Source organism: Corvus moneduloides, chromosome 10 (assembly GCF_009650955.1).
Source record: "Corvus moneduloides isolate bCorMon1 chromosome 10, bCorMon1.pri, whole genome shotgun sequence".
Taxonomy (NCBI): domain Eukaryota; kingdom Metazoa; phylum Chordata; class Aves; order Passeriformes; family Corvidae; genus Corvus; species Corvus moneduloides.
In genome coordinates this window covers 1,344,784-1,364,379 of record NC_045485.1, presented here as the reverse complement: position 1 = coordinate 1,364,379, position 19,596 = coordinate 1,344,784, and the positions used below count along the sequence as shown (strand labels likewise).

At 42.1% G+C, this 19,596-nt stretch overlaps 1 long non-coding RNA gene across 1 annotated transcript in view; it reads left to right on the top strand.

Annotated features, from left to right (window-relative positions):
- Window positions 1–19,596, top strand: part of LOC116448918 — a 118,521-nt gene that overhangs the window by 48,780 nt on the left and 50,145 nt on the right. The window contains exon 3 of the long non-coding RNA XR_004242155.1: window positions 1,513–1,862. This is a non-coding gene — a long non-coding RNA (uncharacterized LOC116448918). The remainder of the gene's footprint in view (window positions 1–1,512; window positions 1,863–19,596) is intronic.

Genomic DNA, 19,596 nt, shown 5'->3' with positions numbered 1-19,596 from the left:
ATGAGTCCATTCCATGTTGATTTTAAGGAATTGCTGTGTAGAACACAACTGTTCTCTATTTCAGACAATCTAGTATCTCCAGACTGATGGATAGAATTTATTTGCATCTTTTTTTTCCTACGAGTTTGTTCTTTGTCCACCTTTGATGTTTTGCATTTGCAATGCTTGAGAGCAAATTGTGCTCAAGGAGGTATACAGCTTCCCTTGTTCTTGAAAGGATTCTTGCTTATCTGGCTGATACTGATAGGGTTCATCATAACTTCAGTGTAAACTGGATTGACTTTGATTATCTTCAAATACATGCTCCTGTCTTAAAGGTTTAGGTCAGTGCATGCTACTTTTGGCATACTACATGACTTTCTAATGCTAATGCTTGTTCCTTATCCTTGTGCATTAGAATTCAAGGCCTTCTCAAGTCCTCCAAAGGCAAACAACTCGCTAACAAGAGCTTTCAGTGGCATCTTGGTGCTCAGGGCTGTAAACATGAGAAGCAATTCAATATCATTTGTGAATTCTGTTCTGTTCTCTGTACCGTTACATTCACGTGTGGCTGCTGTGATGGGAGTCCTGCTCTCCTTCCTGGAGTCTGCATTGCCTAAAGATGTATATTTACTAGTCCACCTTTTTCATAGGCATAAAGTTTTCAATGCCTTTCCTAAATGCTGGAATATGTACCTGAGCTGGTAACACACGTATGGTGTCTGCCACTGTGAAAAATTGTGCATCTTCCGTTGTGTAGCCTTAAGTGATGAAAGTGAGAAGAGCACTCTTACCCTTTGCAAGTTTTTGAGTTCCAGCAGTTTTTCCTTGGATTTTTTTTGTTTGGCTCTGTATCAAACTGAGGGCAATGTAGAAAGGCTTGAATCTCACTGTGCTGATTATAAGCTCACTTTAGCATTCATTCAAACCTAGAGAGAATGGATATGTAGGCCCAGGACTGCTCATATAACCATCACCTGATGCTATTAAAACTTACATGAAAAGTCTAGATAGTAGATGTAGTGGTTTTGTTATAAGGAGTGTGTAGGAATTAAAAAAGATTTTCTGGTAGCTGTGCAGATGAATCTGCTTCTGCCTAAATTAAAAAAAAAAGGAAGCACAGCAAAAGGGGGCAAGTAACCTGAACTAGATTAGCCAAAAAGAAAGAGGAATTTTAAGTCAAAATTCAAGTTTCTCCTCACTGGCCTGCAAGGCCTCTCAGTTCTCTCAGTGGAATGAGAAAGAATAACTTATTAATTTATACTTATAAGATTTTTATTGCAAGCTAAATTATCTTTTTTTACTCTAGAGAAGGTCATGTGTAGCAATTGATATCATCAAAAGAGAAATCTGGGAAAGATAGCTGTGTTAACTGTTAGTTAAATTTTAGCATTTTAAATTAGGAAAAAAACCAAGCAATTTTTCCATGTGGAGAGAGGAGATTTTGCTATTTCCACGTGTGACTGTCTTATGTAATTTTGAATAACTTATTATTCCTATTCTAACACTCTCCTTCTTCTTTCCCCACATTAGACACCAATACAATACAGATGGCAAAGGATAGAACACTTTCCTGGATAGAGCATTAGGCTGCTTGAAGATCTTCACAAGCTGGTGGTTTCTGAGCAGTCAACCCAGGGGTGAACTCAAACTGACTGACTGAAACCTGCCTTCATCTGCATCATCTGCTTGCTTTTTGGGTGAAGACTTCATTGAAAAGCCACTTCCTATGGTGAAAAACAGGAGAGAGTTATGCTTTCAAACTGTAGAGAAGGCAAATATTTTGGATTCTGGCTTCTGTATTTCTGCAGAGATTTGTGTGATCTCACTGAATGCTGAGTGCTTGTGAAGACACTGAAGATATCCTTTGCCGATACTTGTAAGTAAGTATCACATTGTGTTTTACTGTGTGCTTGGTTTCTTCTTTGAAATTCCATGTTTGGGATAGGAGAGCTTATAAACTTTATTTGCTAAAAAAAAGTGTGTGCAGGCTTTAGTTATGCTGCTCGCATATCTAGAAAAAAGTCATACCACCCCAGTTTACCCTTTTAATGAGGTCATGCCATTCTATCTAAAGAACTATTGAGGAAGAAGCCTCAAAATATGTCAGAACCAAGCTGACAACATATGTTGCATTTAGGCAATCCCATTTTACATGCTCTGTCCCGATTTTATTTAAATAATTGTATCTTTTTTCTTTCTTTCCCTCTCTAGAGTTCCAATAACAAAACATTTTGCTGAATAAAATGACAAGGGAAATCTATGCTTAAATTCACAAATTAGTGTTCACTCTCCAACTGTGATCTGAATTATTGTCTAAATAATGTGGATGAAACACCTATTTCAAGAGCTGGCAGGATTTCTCCTTTATTTTGTCAGTGTGTATTTCAGTGTTTTTAGCAGAAGATTAGTACATATAGGATCTGTCAATAGCAGTAAATTGTCTAATGATATGCTTGCCATCTCCACATGGGAGACAAAATGTTCCTTTCTCAACTGCACATCTTAGGGGTTATGTTTCTATGGTAAACAGGACATTAGTGTAATTGCCAATTTTGCTTGTGCTGCTACGCCATAGAAAATGGCTGGATTTCCAATATGGTTGGGAATTGAAATATTTAACTGAGGAAGCCAAGTGTGGCCTGCTTGCAAGAGCCAGAGACAGCAGATTAACAGCAGTCAAGCTGGTGTTTGAATCCAAAGTGTCTGAGACTGAACATCCTGGAATGCTCTTCACTTCTGAGAGCTGGTTCAAGTGCAGAAAGGATCCATTTCCTGTATGTCATGGTTACATGCTTAATGCTGGGCATCCAAAATCTGGATTAATTGCTTGGCAGGATTTTTTAAAGTCAGGCTTATTGACAGGAAATTACTTGGAAAAATCTCTGGGAAACTTAGGACAAACACTGAACTGTTGGAAAAAGCAGTGTTACTCCATGTGTTACTTCTGGTTAGAGAGTGGCTCCCACAGCATCAGACTTTGCACCGTGGCAACCTAAAACTGTACCTTAATATGGAAGCAGCATTCCTGGTGGTACTTGTGTGAAATGTAATCTACAGATTTTTCAGGTTTAGACAGAAATATGTGACAAAAATCAAGCTTCCCACTGTTTTTCAAGGTATGTGGACAAAAACAAGGGTTGAAAATTGATGTCTCTATTGTCTTAGTGGTTGTATAAAGGGTTGCTCCAAGCAGTTCCTTACAAAGCAAGGATTATGAAAAGGGCTGCATGGAAACACACATGAACAACTCTGAATGTTTCCTGCTGTGCAGTGTGTGCCCCGGGGAAACCCACGGTGCAGTGTTCCAGCAGTAACTCCTCTCTACTGGGAAAGTAGGGAAAGCACTGGTGGTACCTTTTGATGCTCTTGTATTTACCTGAAGTAAAGTAGGAAGATTTTTATCTGTGGATCCTCCTGAAGCTCTGTGCAGCTCACTAGTGTCCATGTAAGCCAAAGTCAACTCCAAGAAAGGATGCCTTCCATGGTCATTAGTTACCTCAGGGTTCATTACAGTCTAACATATGGAACTTCACATTGTGAAACACAAAAAATTAGCCTCCTAATATGGAATTTAAATTACTGGTTTTTTAAAGCTCTTCTCATGCCAAGTATTTTTTTCTGAGTGCAACTTGTAGCTGGCGCATAGAAGGGGAGAAAATATGGTGATAGAGTGGTCTGATTTCTTTCTCAGGAGCACCCAGGGATCAGTCTGACTTCTGTTAAACAGAGGTTTCGATTCTTTTCATCTCAGACTGCTCCACATCAGGCAATCTTTTCAACTCTCATTTGTCTGTCAGGCATATCACTTATCTTGGAGCTAGTAGAAGGCTTTAGAGCTATGAGGGTTGGTTTTTTTTTTTTTTTTGGTGGTATAATGCTATTTCTAACACATTGTCTCAGCCTCAATTTGGAATCATTTTCCTCCCTCTTCTGTAGGTACTTCCTGGAGTTTAATGGTCAAATTTTGTAAGAGATATCTCATCAGTACTTGTCCCATCTCTTCCCTAAGTGATTGCATCGGATGAGCAGAAAAGGATGGATAATTGCCTATTGGATTCCGGTTAGTGAAGGTCAAGGTAGTTTCTGCCTGGCCTACCCTCTGCTTGTCATACAACTCTGTTATTACAGGGTTTATTCAAGCCTATAATCAGCTGAATTGCACTGAGATGGAACCGTCTGCTTCACTGAGTAGTTTTTTTGTGGCAGTGTGGTCAGGCTTTGTCTACCCTTGACAGTATAGATGAAATGTCCACAGATTTTCCACTCTGGACCCATTGCATTTTTAGTTCTCTGAGTTTTCATTTAAGAAGCTGGTTTAAGGAAGGAAAGAAAAAGCTGTGTAGTGCAGTTGGCATGCTGGAGGGAAGGGATGGCATCCAGAGGAACCTGGACAGGCTGCAGAGGTGGGCCTGTACAAACCTCATGAAGTTCAGCAAGGCCAAGTGCAAGGTGCTGCACCTGGGTCAGGGCAACCCCAAGCATGATTACAAGCTGGGTGGAGAATGGACTGAGAGCAGCCCTGAGGAGGAGGAAATGGGGGTGTTGGTGGGTGAGAAGCTGGACACGACCCAGCAGTGTGTGCCTGCAGCTCAGAAAGCCACCGTGTCCTGGTCTGCATCAGGAGAAGTGTGACCAGCAGCTCAGGGCAGTGATTCTCCCCAGCCACGGCAGGCAGCTGGAACAAGAGGATCTTTGAGGTCCCTTCCATCCCAAGCCGTTCTGTGATACAACTGTCACTTAATGAGTACATGGCTAAGGATGAGTTCTGTCCTCATTTCAATCGACCTAGCTACAGGAGTCTAGTGCAGCCTGGATATGATAGCATTTTGTGCAGGATTTTTAAGTGTACTTACTAGCAATATTTTCTGTCAAGATTCTATTAGTCCTGTTACAAACATGTTATCAAGTTTGCATAATAAAATTAGTTGTGCCTGCATGGAAACTGGTATGAAATTGAACCATACTGTAGAATATCTTGAGGCCTTGGAGAATTCCATACATTCTAGTAATGAATTTCATAAGCATTAATTCTTGAAAGTTGTGTTTAATGTCTGTCTGGCCTTGGCCAAATCAAAGGCAGACCTTAGTCTTGCCTGTTTAAGCTAAAAGATCTCTGGGGAAGAGAATATAAACCATTCTCTGCATGTGCTTTTGAGGCTGCTTGAAATTCTCTTTGATGCAAGTTTTAGCCTGGTCTCGAGGGTCTGCCTTCTGACTAGTTCAAAACCAGCTTTGCTGCTTTTTTGAGGTTTTATGATAAAGCGAGGGAAAAATCTGTTAGGTTATAGAGTTTGTGCTAAGGAACTTAAAATTGTGGCACAAAGGCAGGGATGCTTCAGAAGTATAAGAGGCTGGGTGACCACCAGTCCTTTGGACCTTGGCTGTAACAGAATTTTCTAGAAAAATATCTTCTGCTGTTTCCTCATACCATGATATTTGAGAAGTACTAAAATAGGTGGATGGGGTTTTAGAATTTTGAAATAGTTTCAGTGTCAAAATGTCTGATACAATGCTCTGGGAGTTGGTGAGACCTTGGGGTGAGTTTTCATGGGACTTTCTGTGACACATCTGGTTTAGTCATACTGACTTAGACATGGGAATTATTTTCTCTTTATCCAACTTAGAAGTGCAATTCTCTTTTAAAAAGATTTATCTTGAGTCTTGGCACTCAAGAGGCTTATACAGGTTGGAACTGATCTGTGTGGAGGAAGTCCTTAGTGTTGCTCTTCCTGACCTGCTTCTGGGTGACAATTCCTGTAACTGGAATTGTGGATTCTGAGTCCAGGTTCAGCCCATTGATTTCTTGAAAGTAGCTATTTTATAAGCTAGTGGCTTGTGTCATAGCCTGAAAAGAATATTTTTGAGAGGTTTTTTTAGGAAAGGTGTATTCTACATCTGCCTTTCACCCTTCTGTCCCTGGGGCCTTCTTGATTTCCCAGGGGCAGTGTCTCAAGTGTATGATATTCAATGCGTGCATTGCTTCAAGAATTTTATATTGGAAACTGTAAAGAAACACTTTGGTTGATCCACGGAGATGAGAGAAGTAAGGACAAGAACTAAAAATTATTCTGTGCCTGTGTATAACATCTCTTGCTGCTTTAAGTAATCAGATGGAATAAATTAAATTATGTGGGTTTCTGTGAAAGACAGCTTAGCTGTCTTCAAATACAAAACTCCTCTTTAATTAATGTGTTCAGAGCCTTTGTCAGTGTGGAAATACTTTGTCAATGTGGAATGAGTATTTAGTTGGTTATGAATTTATATTGAAGAAGAGAAAATGCAATGTTTTATCTGTGTGTCTGCTTCAGCTTAGTTTGAGACCTCAGAGCTCTTACTTCCATTTGGAGCTATTTTAATGTTGAAACTTTCTGTCATGAGAACAACTTAGAAAATGCCCCATCTGAACAATTCATACCACGTCTTCATATGTGGTATTCTCTGCAGATACAGTCTCTTTTGAGAAGGGGAGAGAGATATATTCCCTGCTCCCCAGCTGGAGGAAACAACTGTCTCTCTGGAACAAATCAGTGGTTCAAGGCTGAAATTGCTTGAAGATGATGCCTAATACTTTGTTAACATCCTCTGGTTTGGGGCTCTTATAACTAAAAACAAGAAGGTCATGGTTTCACATCTGGCTTTTCCTTCAAAAAACTTCTCTCATGGTTATGTGAGTGAGCTGCCCACCATTAACAAGTTGCTGACTTTTTTTATATGCTCAACTGAGTGTGAAGTGACAGTCTCTATTTTCTGCTCCCCTTTAACAAATAAGCTGCTTACATCTGGAACTGGAGTCTGTTGCTATAGAAGATGCTTTCTGCATATTTTCCTCCACAGAAAATGGATGCTACATAAGCCAGTGGCTCTGGGCTGCTCCTTCTCGCAAACAGGGTGCAGACGAAGTGCACCTTTTCAGAGTCTGGGGTAAATTTTGTGCAAAATTTTCATAAATTCAGCAAAGAAAGGACCTGTCTTGTGGACTGAGATTGCTGGATGCTTTGAACTCTTTGACCTCTGCCATTGTGAACTTAGAGTAGAGGAAATGGCATTGGTAACTCAGTACGTTAGAGTACTGAGCCCTCCCTACATAGACATCACTTGTGCTCACTGCAAGAAAATTCACTATCTCTGCAGGGGATTCACTTATTCATGCTTGGAGAGGAGCAGAAGAGGAAGGGAGGGAGTTAAAACAGTTCAGTGTGTACAGAAATCAATGGAAAGATTCACATTAACTTCAATGGATTTTGGATTTGGAGCTTAAACTCTACTATATGGTCTCATCAATAAAAGACCTTCTGTTTTTCTACTTAAGCAAAAGTTCTTGAAGACTGAACTTTCCCCTCAAGGTGCTTGCACTGTAGATTTATTACAGCTGCATTAAAGCAGCCATTTCTGTGCTTTTAATGCATTAACAGGCTGCCAGTTGAATAAGATTGTATGTTTGGGTGGAAAAGAAATCTAGAGACATGCTACAGATAGTGCTTGGAATGGTAATGAGAATGGCAGCTCATTAGGATTAGCAATGCAAAAAAGGTTCCAGTTAATGAACAATGAAAACATTTTGGCAGTTGCAGGGTTGATTATTGCAAGGCTGTTCATGCTGCTATAATTTAAGCATCTAACGTGACTGTCCATTATCAGCTCAGATTTTGAGAGGTTTATTATTCCATCAAAACATTAATTCTGTGCTGAGAGTTGGCATGGAAGACAGGCAAGCGACTGAGTTGCATTATATGCGCTATTTGTATATTTGATAGAGACTGTAAATGAAGCAGGAGCCAAGTTTGTTAGGCCCAAATTAAAATGCCTGTTATCTTTTTCTTATTAGAAGGGCTTGAGAGAGACTGCATGGGCAGGAGCAGATGATGCTGCTGGAAAGGGTCCCATTCAGTTCATGGGCAAGCATGCCAGCTCCAGCCTGCCCCCACTGTCCCAAGGTCTGGCTATTGGAGACGAACCTTTCTGAGCACCAGCTGTGGTAAAGTGGCTCTGACTGAATTTGCTTTCGATGTAGGACAGTAGAATTTTACTGCTACTGAAGATGGTGAAGTTTGACTTCACTATTCCCATGGAAGACAAGTGCTTTGCCCCTGACATTAGGGAAAGGCCAGTTAGCACTGGGCTAACCTTCATAGGAAAGTTGCTCAGGAGAAGAGCAGGGGATAACAGGAGAGACGAGGAGAGTAAGTGCTGACTTACGGTGTCCTCTGCAGGGTAGTGCAAACCAAGGTTCCAGTCTGACTGAAAGGCACAGGCTTCAGGCTATTTGCTTTTCTGGGCCTCTTATTACTTTGGTTTTAATCTGATGTGAAACCAAAACTGCTTCTGATTTCCCAGTCAGTTCTAGTCAAAGCTGGTTTCTCAGTGTTGGCAACTATTGTTGGCAATCCCTAACAGAGTAAAAATGACCACAAGTACCCAAAAATAATGTTTTGTTAATAATCCAGGGATTGTTCTGTGGGACTTGGAAGATCTTGAATTTGGAGGGAAGATTTCCCTTGACTTTTATTTTCCACTCTGATTATTTTTAAAATTTATTTACTTCCATCTAAATTGCACGTCTTCTGCCTAATGGGGCTTCCACCCAGCAATCCCCAGTGCCTGGCTCCCCTCTGTAGCAGATGGTGTGAGTAACCTGGCCCAGTTTCACCATCAGTGCGCAGCAGAAGGTGCTGCCAGGTCGTTGGATGCTGTGGATGCCTTGTGGTGGTTACAGTTTAGCTGTAGAAAATTATGCTCCCTGACAATCAAGTAGCACAGTTGGTATTAAGAAAATGTGAATATTATTGTCTAGAAAATGGTATGGGGCTCTAATCAGTATGATTTTCTTATTGCTGTGAAATTATCTGTGGAAAATATCAGCTCAACCTGGTTCTTTGGTAAACTGTGTGCATTATTCCATGGGATGGCAAAGTCTGGGCAGAGGACCTGCTTTCCCTCTGGTGTGGAGGGGCTCAATCACTCCCTCACCAGTTCTGCCATACTAATTACTATGGAGGGGGTTATTTTATAATCACATTTTGGGTTAGAGTTGGCAGCATTGTCACTAGATGTAAGTCAGGTTTGATGTGGTTTGTGATGTTATGGTTTTGGACCAAGGAGATGGTCCGGCAGTGGGCTGGGTCCCTTCTCATGCTGATGTTGATGGGAATTTTGGACACTAACTTTTTGCAGGATCTTAACCACCCTTGTAAACTAATGGGCCCCAAGAAAAAGGTGCAGCCAGAGTGTATTCATTAGGGTCTGTGAAAGTAACAGTTTTGCAATACATACATCCTGAAACTCTTTTTGACTATTATTATTATTAGTAGTAGTAGTAGTAGTAGTAGTGTTAGTATTATTATTATTATTCAGGCTGCATTTAACCCATAGTTTCTTTGGGCTGAGGCCTTTCTACAAAATATTGTCCTGATGTAGATCGTTTGTAGCAGTTCAAACCCTGGTTTAACTCCTCCTTTCATTTCATGGTTGTACATGACAAGGGGAGCTCTGAGTCTGTCATGGCCCTACAGACACTTTCTCAGCTACCAAAGTAATTTAAAAATACCAGCCAAACTTCCCCAAACTTCCCCAAACTTAGGAACTCAAGCCATGAGCTAAAAACCTCAGCAATTCCAGAGAGGAAACACTGCAGTGGTGTCATAGTAAACACCAATTCTGATTAAAACACCTGAATTTATAATGAAGGCTTCTAAAAAAAGTTTAAAAATATTTTTGGGCACAGCTTCTGCGCAGAAGTCCTCTTCCACACGAGTCTGCCAACTACTACAGAGCTACTCAGGGTTTAAAGTGTTACTCCAGGTAGTGTCTGGGCCAGCAGGGCAGGGGTTGGAGCTCTGCAGCAAATTCTTGCCATCAGGCAGCCAGGACATAAGGGTTGGGAAAAGAAAAAAAAGAAAACAAACACAACAAACCCCAAAGCCCCACTGGCCACATCTCCTGAGAGTCAGAGAACTTGTAAAATGTCACCTTTGTCTTCCCTGATGCCAAACTCTTGATGGGAGGTTCAGAATAAGGCATGGGGGATGTGGAAAGAAGAATTTAACAAACCTAAACCACAAAACTTGTCTTGGACTTTCGAGCGTTTTGCAATTTTGGTCCCAGAAAGTAATGCAAGTTTCATGAAACTTCCATGGAATTGAAATCAAACACTTAAGCTGTAATTTTGTATTCACCTTTTTGTATTCAGCCTTTTGTATTCACTGCCTGAATTCCACAGTTATGAACAAATCCTTCGCATGGATAATTTTGGGGTTACTCTAGTGTTTGACTCTTCAAAGAGGCCAGATGGTACCAAAGTGAATTAAAGTGAGAGCTAGGTGTGCTCTGCCAGGCAAATTACTCTTACATCTTCTGCTCCTTTTCTAGGAGAACCACACAGTCTTCCAGCAAAATTGGTTTAAATTAACACAATTACAGTTGTTTGCAGGAAATGAAGGGCTGGAGTAACCCCAGGCTGTGAGAGGGCTGCCCTGTGCTCTGCTGGGGGATGCAGTACACTGAAGCAAAGACAACTTGCTCCTGCCAAGGCCACAGAGCTCTGCAGGTGTTTGCTTTCCATTGAGCTACGCCTGCCCATGTATCCTGCAGCCACATGAGCACTTGGAAGCACAGTCAGGTGCATCTCAGACTCACTAGTCAAGGCTCTGCATTAGTTACCTGTGCCGGTAGACCTGATCCTTCTGGCCTGGTTCATGTCCAACAGGCTGTAAGGCACAGCAGTGAGCCTGACTTGGCTGCCCCTGACATGGCAATGCAGCTCCTGGGACTGTGAAGACATTTCTCTTGATTATAAATTGCTTATCAGGATGAATTCATATTTTAATTGTGTTTTAATACTAGACACAGAAGAATTTTCTAGGGGTACAACTGGCTCTTCGTTCCCATACAGAAGCATGTAAAGGTGGTGCAGTGATTTGCAGCAACATCTTGAGTCGGTGCCTTCAGGCACGAAAACCTGTTTCTTGGGGTTGTTCTCTCAGCTGAGAGACAGCAAAACAGATTAGATGACCACAGCATAAAAGCTGAGTTGTACTGTGATGGTCCCAGGACTGCTGCAAGTGAGGGTTAAGCATCTCACAGGTGGGGATTTGGAGTGATCTAGTGGCAAGCAGGCTGCTTGCCAGGGATATTGGGCTGCTGAAGGGTAAAGCTGCTCCAAACTGTAGCAAAACGCTTGCAAGTGGGAAATTTCCCTGACCATTTTTTCTCAATTCATTAGTGCCTGCTCAGCCTGTCCCCACAAGCATAGTCAATGCTTCCTGAGCAGCTGCAGCTGGCAGGGTCGAACAAGCACTTTCAGCCCAGGTACACAGTTTACCAATTCCCAGTGCTTGTCCTGGAACAAGGCAGGTACTTTAGACAAGACTTACCTACTTTACACAAGACCTTTGGCTGAATACTGACTGCTGCACCTAAGGGTGTGCCTTGTGTGGCTGGTTTTCTCACTTCTTGCTAACCTTTCTGACAGGACTGACTTGCACAGGAGAGGTTCCTAAAGGGGCTCCTTGCTGCTGCAGCTCCTGTGTAGCTCAGTGATTTTGCAGCAGAGTGCAAGCTGCTGAGTCCAGGTCTGATCACTGCTGTACAAAGCAGAGCAGCTTTTGAGGTGCAAAGGCAGCCCAAGTTAGGGACAGGACAAGGTGTGGCTGGGGCTGCTACAGTCTGGTAGGATGTTTTCACCAGAGAGGCTGTCTCCCCTGTGAAAGCACCACACCTATTCCATGGTGACAGCACAGCTACTCTGCAAAAAGCTATTGCCACATCTCAGGGAGTTAAATATTCTCCCAGATGGCTTACTAAGTTGTTGTGATATCCTGGGTGATTCCCTTAATATCTTCTGTGACAGAACTACACATTTGCAAACTGTTTGGCAGAAGGTGACATTTGACTCTCTCCCAAAGCTTTTCACAGCAGTGACAGGAGCAAAAGATAGGCCCCCCAATTTATCCTTGTCAAAAAAATAACTCTGGAACTCATTGACAGACGTGTTGTGTAAGGAGGCACTGTTTTTAGAGTTGCTTTCTAAAATTGAACTTGTGGTCAGATTTCCTGAACCAGCATTTCAATGCCTAGTGCTGTTCTAGAAAAGCTATATATCAGCACAGCATTCTGCTGACCATTCAGAACACCCTGTACATCAGAAGAACACATTATGACTACTTATCTCAAGTCAGAGCACTGCCAGTGGGAATAACTGTGTGATAAAAAGCATTCCAAGCTCAAGGTTATGTGGTTACCTGGGGCACAGGGAGGAAGAGTGACATGCACAGACACATTTTAGATCATATCCTGCCTTGGAGCCTTGACGATTTTTATAGACCAGACAAAGATATTTTGAAAATAGAAGGTATCACACAGCACAAGACAGCCAGTGTCAGGTGTGTATTCTGTGGCAGCACTGGAAAAAACAGCCTCTTATAGCTCACTGTGTCAGAAGCAACTCTATTCTCTCTGTTTCCATGAAGTCATTTTTATCAAAAAGCCCAGTTCCTGCTCTGGGTCTTGCACATGCAGATTGTGGTCCATACAGTGAGTGTGCTGTGCATAACCCAGCATTTACTCAGTCTGCCTTGCTTTCAAACCAGGGAAACAGTCCCTGGAACAAGAGTTTACCTAATGGAGATGGATTTAGGCTTGCTGCATGATTTCAGGCGTTAAAACTGGATGTGGGTTTATTTGTATGGTTTTTTCCTCTGAAAGCTTGGTTCTCCTGTCTGATAGATGTTCTTCATGTGAAGGGATGGGTAGGAGAGAGGTGGAAACTCAGGCCAGTGAGTACAGCTTCATTCAGTTGCTATGTTCAAGTCAGAATAGCTTCTGATCCAGAGGTGTATGTGTATGGGTATATCCTGCCTGCAATCAGGGTTTTCCAGTTTTACTGGCAATCTTGAAATAAACCTCTTGGGAATCTGAGCCACTTCAGCTCATTATGTTCTTTTGTTCTTTATGCTATTTGTGGTAGTTTGGGGTTTTTCCAGCCATTATTTACAGTAGGCTTCTGCAAGCTCTGGGTGAATTTTTAAAATGCCTTTGAAGATCATGATAAATTGAAAAATACACGAGGGGAGAGTTCCACCTTGTTGGACCAGAGCTTTTGTAATGACCAGGGAGGCCTAGTCTGGAGGGCAGTTGCATCTGCTTGTGTGCTGGGAGCTGTATGTGGAGGGGCAGAGATTTAGAAATGTAGCAGCTGCTTCTTATCTGCCTTTGGCATTTCTGAGCTACTGGAGTTCCTTGAGGAAAGGGAATACAGCCTCCACCAGGAAGGAGGTTTGTGCTTCCCAGTCGTGTTCTTAACTTATCTGAATTCACTTCTTTGGATTTATATTGGGTTAGGATTCTGCTCTACCCATTATGTCTTCTTTTTGGGGATGCCAGCTCCAGGGATTGGAAATAACAAAGTACAGAAGCTGTTAACTTTTTGAGGCACATCGGGGGTGGAGGGGCAGTTGTCAGAGAAGCTGTACTGAAGCAGAGACCTTGGAGCACTTCTAGCTGAGGAAATCTGGGGGCTTTTGGGAGCTGCTTTCAACATCCACATGTCAGCTGCTTTGGGAGATTTTTATTGTGCAGCAAAGTTAATTTGCGTTTGCTGATTGTGTTTGCAGTAGCTGCTGCACTCTGGCTAAAGGAAGCACTATTGAGACATCAGCGTATGTACCAAACATCGTGCACAATCAGTGGTTGGTTTGGGCTTTTATTGATGAGCCTGGTTCTTATATTTACATTTAGACATATTGGAAGGTTCCTCAATATCCTGTGGGTGGGGGATAAAAAAATCTCCCATTGAGTGTCTTAGTAATTGTGTAAATAGTTTAGCATAACTGTATGGCAGCATAGAATACTCTCCACAAATAGGTAGTGAGTTTCAAGGGATCCAGCTATACCCTCTTCTGCAAAGTATTTGTATACCTTACAAGGAGGTATACAAATTGACTTCACAGGAGCTACGAATAGATTAATACTCAGTGCATAAAAAGTGGCATTCATCTTTGAAATTAATTCAGCTTTGATTGTGATCTTCTCTTAATATATTTCTAAAAAAAAAAAATTAATTGGGTAGCATAAGTATTCAACAAACCAGCTGATTTAACTTAATCTTGCACTGTCCTTATTAATAAAAAAAGCAAATTTTAATTTGTAATTAAGTCTCACTGAAAATCTGACTCTTCATTTGAAGAAATGTGATATGTGGAGGCAGAGATAAAGTAACCATTTCCTGGTCAAATCCAAATTTCCCCCTGGAGCAGCCTGCTGTCCTTCATCCTTTATACAGAGACCAGGCACTGAACTTCTTTCTTCAGGGCAGATGCTCAAAGCTGTGCCATATGAATTACCTCTGTCAGAGAACACGTGGCAGGAAACAGTCCTTGTACTGGAAAGATTGCTAGAATACTGCATAAAAGGGAATAGACAGAAATGTACAGGCTTTTTAAAGAACCTGGTTCACATTAATAACTTGAATGGTCGTTTAGGCTCTGATTGGTCCAGGAATCTGGAAAGCTTTCCAGTGTGCAAGGACTGAGCCTAAACTGAGCTCCGTGTAATGCCTCCATTCACCAAGTTATCCTTTCAAGTGACAGGGTGCTCTATACAATGGATAGTATTGCTAACCTTGGGAATAGCTCACGGACTTAACTCCCAGCTAACGTATATCTGTTGTGTTCTATAATGTGTGTGAGGAACAAAAGCAGTCAGCACATAATGGGACCAAGAGAAATGCACTAGGAATTCCAAATCTGATATATGTGTTGTAGAGAGAGCATAAAACCTACTCACCAGACACTGACCTTCTCACCACAGTATATGAGTAGTAGATCTTGCGCTCTCTATAGATGCTGGGAGTCCAAACTGAATTGAGATGTACTGATACTGGCCCAGCAAGAAAATTATTTGCTCATTCTCTGTAACCCTTTGTCATAGTGTATGAAGAACATTCTTTTCCATTGCTGCTAATAAGGTACAGCACAATGGGCAGGGAATGGGCTGGCAGACACCCCAGCAAGTTGCAGTTGGAAATGATGGTGCATCAGGCAAAGGCATCCAGTGATGTTGCTGGAGTTCACCTTTGCCCAGTGTGATATATTTGACTGCAGTCAGTCAGGAATTTAGCAAAGCAACATCTATGACTCCTCTGTGGGCAGCATCGAAACCAGCAATGTTCCTGGAAGCTGAAAAATGAATCATTATTTTCCATGGTTCCTACTTTATAGTTCTACAGAGTCTTTCCTTAGTCACAAAGGGCTGTTTTATATAGGAGTCCTTTACAGTTCATTAGATGGTTAAGATGAAGTTATGCAATGTCTAGAGTTTAAAAACTTCATGAGATTTGGGAATGCTGAGAGCAGGAGGTGGCAGTTTGGTATGAACTCAACAAGGAGCTTTAATGAAATTAGCAAAGACAACATAGTACTGAATTAGCCTATGAAACTTGTTGCCCAGGGAGCTGTAGATGCTGGGAGTCCTGGAGAGCAGCCATGGATGTGGATTTGGGAGTACAGTCACTGTTGTAGCGTTAATTTTTTCAAGAGGGCTGTTAGGCTACAGACCTGGGATTTTAATGGTTGTATGAGAACCACTGAAAGCAAAAGATTCCTCATCTTCCAGTTGAAATTTCTTACATTTTCTTCAGAGGATTCCAACAAGGCCTCTGAAACCTTTAGGTGTAATGTAGCTGGGCAGTGCTGTATCTGATGTACGTGCTTTGTTATATATTTGTCCTGTGAGAAGCTCTTATTTTTCCTGAAAATTTAAGACTTTTTTCATTTCACCTGATTTTTTTTCCTACTTTATTGACAACCTACTGCAGTTCCAATGGAGTATCACAAGGCAGTGAACATGAAGTATACTTTTTCCAGTATCCATAAGTACTGGATTTGGGAGCTGAGAAGGCAGTGCAAGCCAGCAGTTTGTTTCAACTTCCCACTAGATTTAATGGTATAAGTTAATTATTTTTTCCTTTTTTTCCACTCAGAAACATTACCGTATCTCAAAGCTAGGGGAAATTGGGATCAGCTTTAGTGATCACTTGAATAGTTTGTCCTGAAAGTCTGTATTTTTTCAGGAGCAAAACATTAAGTGTCTCTAAGACATTTGTGTTTGCCAGACTGTGTTGCTACTTGCAGTGGCTACTGCTTTTGGTTTTCGGAAATGGAAAGAACTACTGCTACTCGTATTTTTTTAAGAGAGAACTAATAGCTTTAATAGGTACTCAGGAAAATATTTTTGTAGGGGCCACACGTGAAAAAACTTGCAGAAATCACTGAAAAATACTTTAGAATACATTTTTCTTTGTTAGTGAGGCTACCTTGGCCAGATATTTGTAGTGATAGGAATGATGGAGCTTGGATGTTGGAGGAGTGAATAAGCCTAATATTGCATAAAGTTCGAATTTGGCAGTTATTCTGCAGTACATCTATAATCCAAACACATTTGGGGTGGATCTTAGTGGATCGGGTTTTGTGGATCTTCTTTTGAGATTTTGGCTTTTGGTTTTGATTCAAAACAGGGCACTGAACTCTGCTTTTACAGGTCTCTACAACGTGCTTTGAGTTGAGTGCGTCAGGTGATGATCTGCTCTTTTAGGTGCTTAAGTGAGTTTAAAATAATAAAAATACCCACTTTTGTGGTGATTGCCCCATCCCAGCGAGAACTGTATGGAAATCTGAGCCCCCCTAGAATTAGCTGTAGTGAAGCAGACTGGGGGTGGTGCTTGGGAGATCCAGCAAAACCATAGAACTTGTGCAAGCCTTTACATGGAAGTTCTGCCTTCAGCATCTTTGCCCTTTCAGCCTGCATGTAGTTCTGTGGTGTGATACTGAAAGTGCTCATTTTGGGACCAAATCGAGAGCAGCAACTCTCAGCCCCTTGTATTGCAAAAACTCATTCTAATTTGCTTTAAGATGTGCTGCTCCTTCTACTGAACTCCCTATTGCTAGCACATACAGTGCTTGTTCTGAATGCCTCTGGCTCGGGACTGTCTGCTCTTGAAGGCGTGTTTGAATGCAGTGGGCACCACATTGGCGTTCCCTGCAGGATGGTCTGTGGTCGTGGAGCTTTGCTGTAACAGCCTTTCCAGCACTGACCTGGTGGAGAGTATGCCAAAGCCTCACAAATATCTCCAGTTATTTCTCCTGCATTAGTGTCATCCCCCCATTATTTCTCCTGCGTGTTCTCAGAAGAACACGATTGATTTCTTGAGATCTCATTCAGTATTTGTGCAGAGTTACATAACAGGCTCTACATGTGGTTTGCCCCAAGGCAGGCAGCTTGAGTTTCTCCAGTTCCCTGCCCTGGGTGCTGGGAACTGCTAGCCAAAAGCTGGCCTGTGTTGCATCCTCTTCCTAACCCCCCTCGGGATCACCTCCCTGGGGTGTATCAGCCATACGGTCACAGAAGGTTCTCCTTCGGGAATATCTTGCCCAATTTGTATTGTTAAAACTTAATGAGTTCACAGGATTGACTCTGCTGCAATTATTTCTTGGTGATGTATAACAAGTAGCTGTTCTTACAGGCTTATAAAATGTTCCAGAGCTCCATTAATTTGCCCTTCATTAGCTGTGTAATTTTGCTAATGACCCAAGATATTTAGAGGCATTGTCCTATGAGAATTATGAGTTTCACGGTGAGGCCTCATAGAAGTGCTGCACACACAGCTCCAGCCCATCTTACTACCAGAAATATGTTCTGCCCTGTTGCATCTAATTGTATTTTTTACTTTTGAACTGAAGTAGTCATGCCCTATTGATAAATGAATAATTATTTCATATATGAAATTACACATTTAATGGAAGTTTGCTTTTGTTAGAGTGTTAAATGATTAAATTTGTTAATTGTGTAATGTTACTGGATATTATGATTCATTTAACCATTAGCAGTTTTCCACTGCATTGACTTTTAAATTCTTATGTAGTGCAATATACATTCTTGTTGCCTTTTCATCAAGTGTTAATAATAACGGAAAATAAAGGTTAGAGTCTGGGATGGAAAGTATCCCAACTGTGAAAATTGAAAGAAAAATGATACATGTTACTGGAGACCACTGGAGTTGGTAAGGTGGTGGCTGAGGAGTATGTGGTATCTGAAATAGTCAGAGAAGTGGACTTTCTCATTTTCACAGTATAAAATAGCAAAAAGAACGGGGGAATTTGTAAAGAAGTGGCATGAGGGACAATGGCTGTAGTTCCTACTTTACTCTCTCAGTGAGATGAACAGCTCTCAGTGTCTATCAGCCCTGAAGACTCATATGGGATTTGTCACATTTCCTTCCTGTGATAGAACAGGAGGAGAACCTTCATGAGGCCTGGACTCTGCTATCCTCAAGAGTGTACGTACTTTAATTTGCTTGGAGAAAGGAGGATTGGTGTCTCTAATTAATAGGGTGTGATGGAGAAAGGGAGTCCTGTGGCCTGTGTCGTTGGACTGGTGCTTGTAGAGGGATGAGCAGGATGGCTCCTTCAGCCTTGGCCACTGCTGCTACCCGGGAACATGGCTGTTTTCTCAGCTTTTCTGGAGTGAAGGCAGCAGCTGAACCACAGGGGCTGAATAAGTAGCAAAATCACAGAATCATAGAATGGTCTGAGTCAGAAGGGACATTGAAGATTATCTCATTCCACTTCCCTGCCTTGGGCAGGGACACCTTCCACTGTCCCAGGTTGCTCCAAGCCCCGTCCAACCTGGCCTTGGACACTCCCAGGGATCCAGGGTGGTCTACAGCTTCTCCGGGAACCCTGTGCCAGGGCCTCAGCACCCTCACAGGGAAGGATTTGTTTCCTAATATCCACTCTAAACCTTCTCTCCATCAATGTGAAGCCATTCTCCCTTGTCCTGTCACTACATGCCCTTGTAAATAGTCTCTCTCCATGTTTTTTGTCAGCTCCCTTCAGACACTTGGAAGGCCCAACTAGGTCACCCCGAAGCCGTTTCTTCTCCAGGCTGAACAATCCCCTCTCCCAGGCTTTCCTCAGAGCAGAGCTGCTCCATTCCTCTGATCATCCTGGTGCCTCCTCTGGACTGGCTCCAAAGGTCCCTGTCCTTGCTGTGCTGGGGACCCTGGCTCTGGATGCAGCTCTGCAGGTGGGATCCATCCCGGGGGCAGCGGGGCCTAGGCCCAGCCCCTTCTCTGGAAGTGGGGGGCTGCACATGACCAGGGAGGTGTGAGGGGTGGGCAGCAGAACTGGAGAGAAATGCTGCATTTGTGTCCTGCAGCAACCACTCATTAGACCATGCTTTCAGTATTCCCCCTGTCTGCAGCTTGTACCTGTAAGAAGCTGACTGGTCTCTGTGTTTTGGGTACAAGATGAAGGTTTCCAGAAGGGTTACCTTTACTGATATTGAAGTAAATCACCTTCCATAGATCAAGCAGATCAGGCAACATCATATCACTGTTAGACTAAAGTTGAAACAATCCCTAGGAAAGCCAGAAAAGCTTCAGAAACTGACTTTAACACTATCTTTGAAAGCAAAGTCGTTTTTCTTCAAGATTATCATTGCCATTTAGATGCTGTACATTGTAGTTGGATAAAGAGGGAATTTGGCAGATGAGCTTTTGCCTCTGGAGCCTCCAGATGACTGGAACGAGCTTCCCTTTCAGCTTAAATCAGCAAACAGCATAAT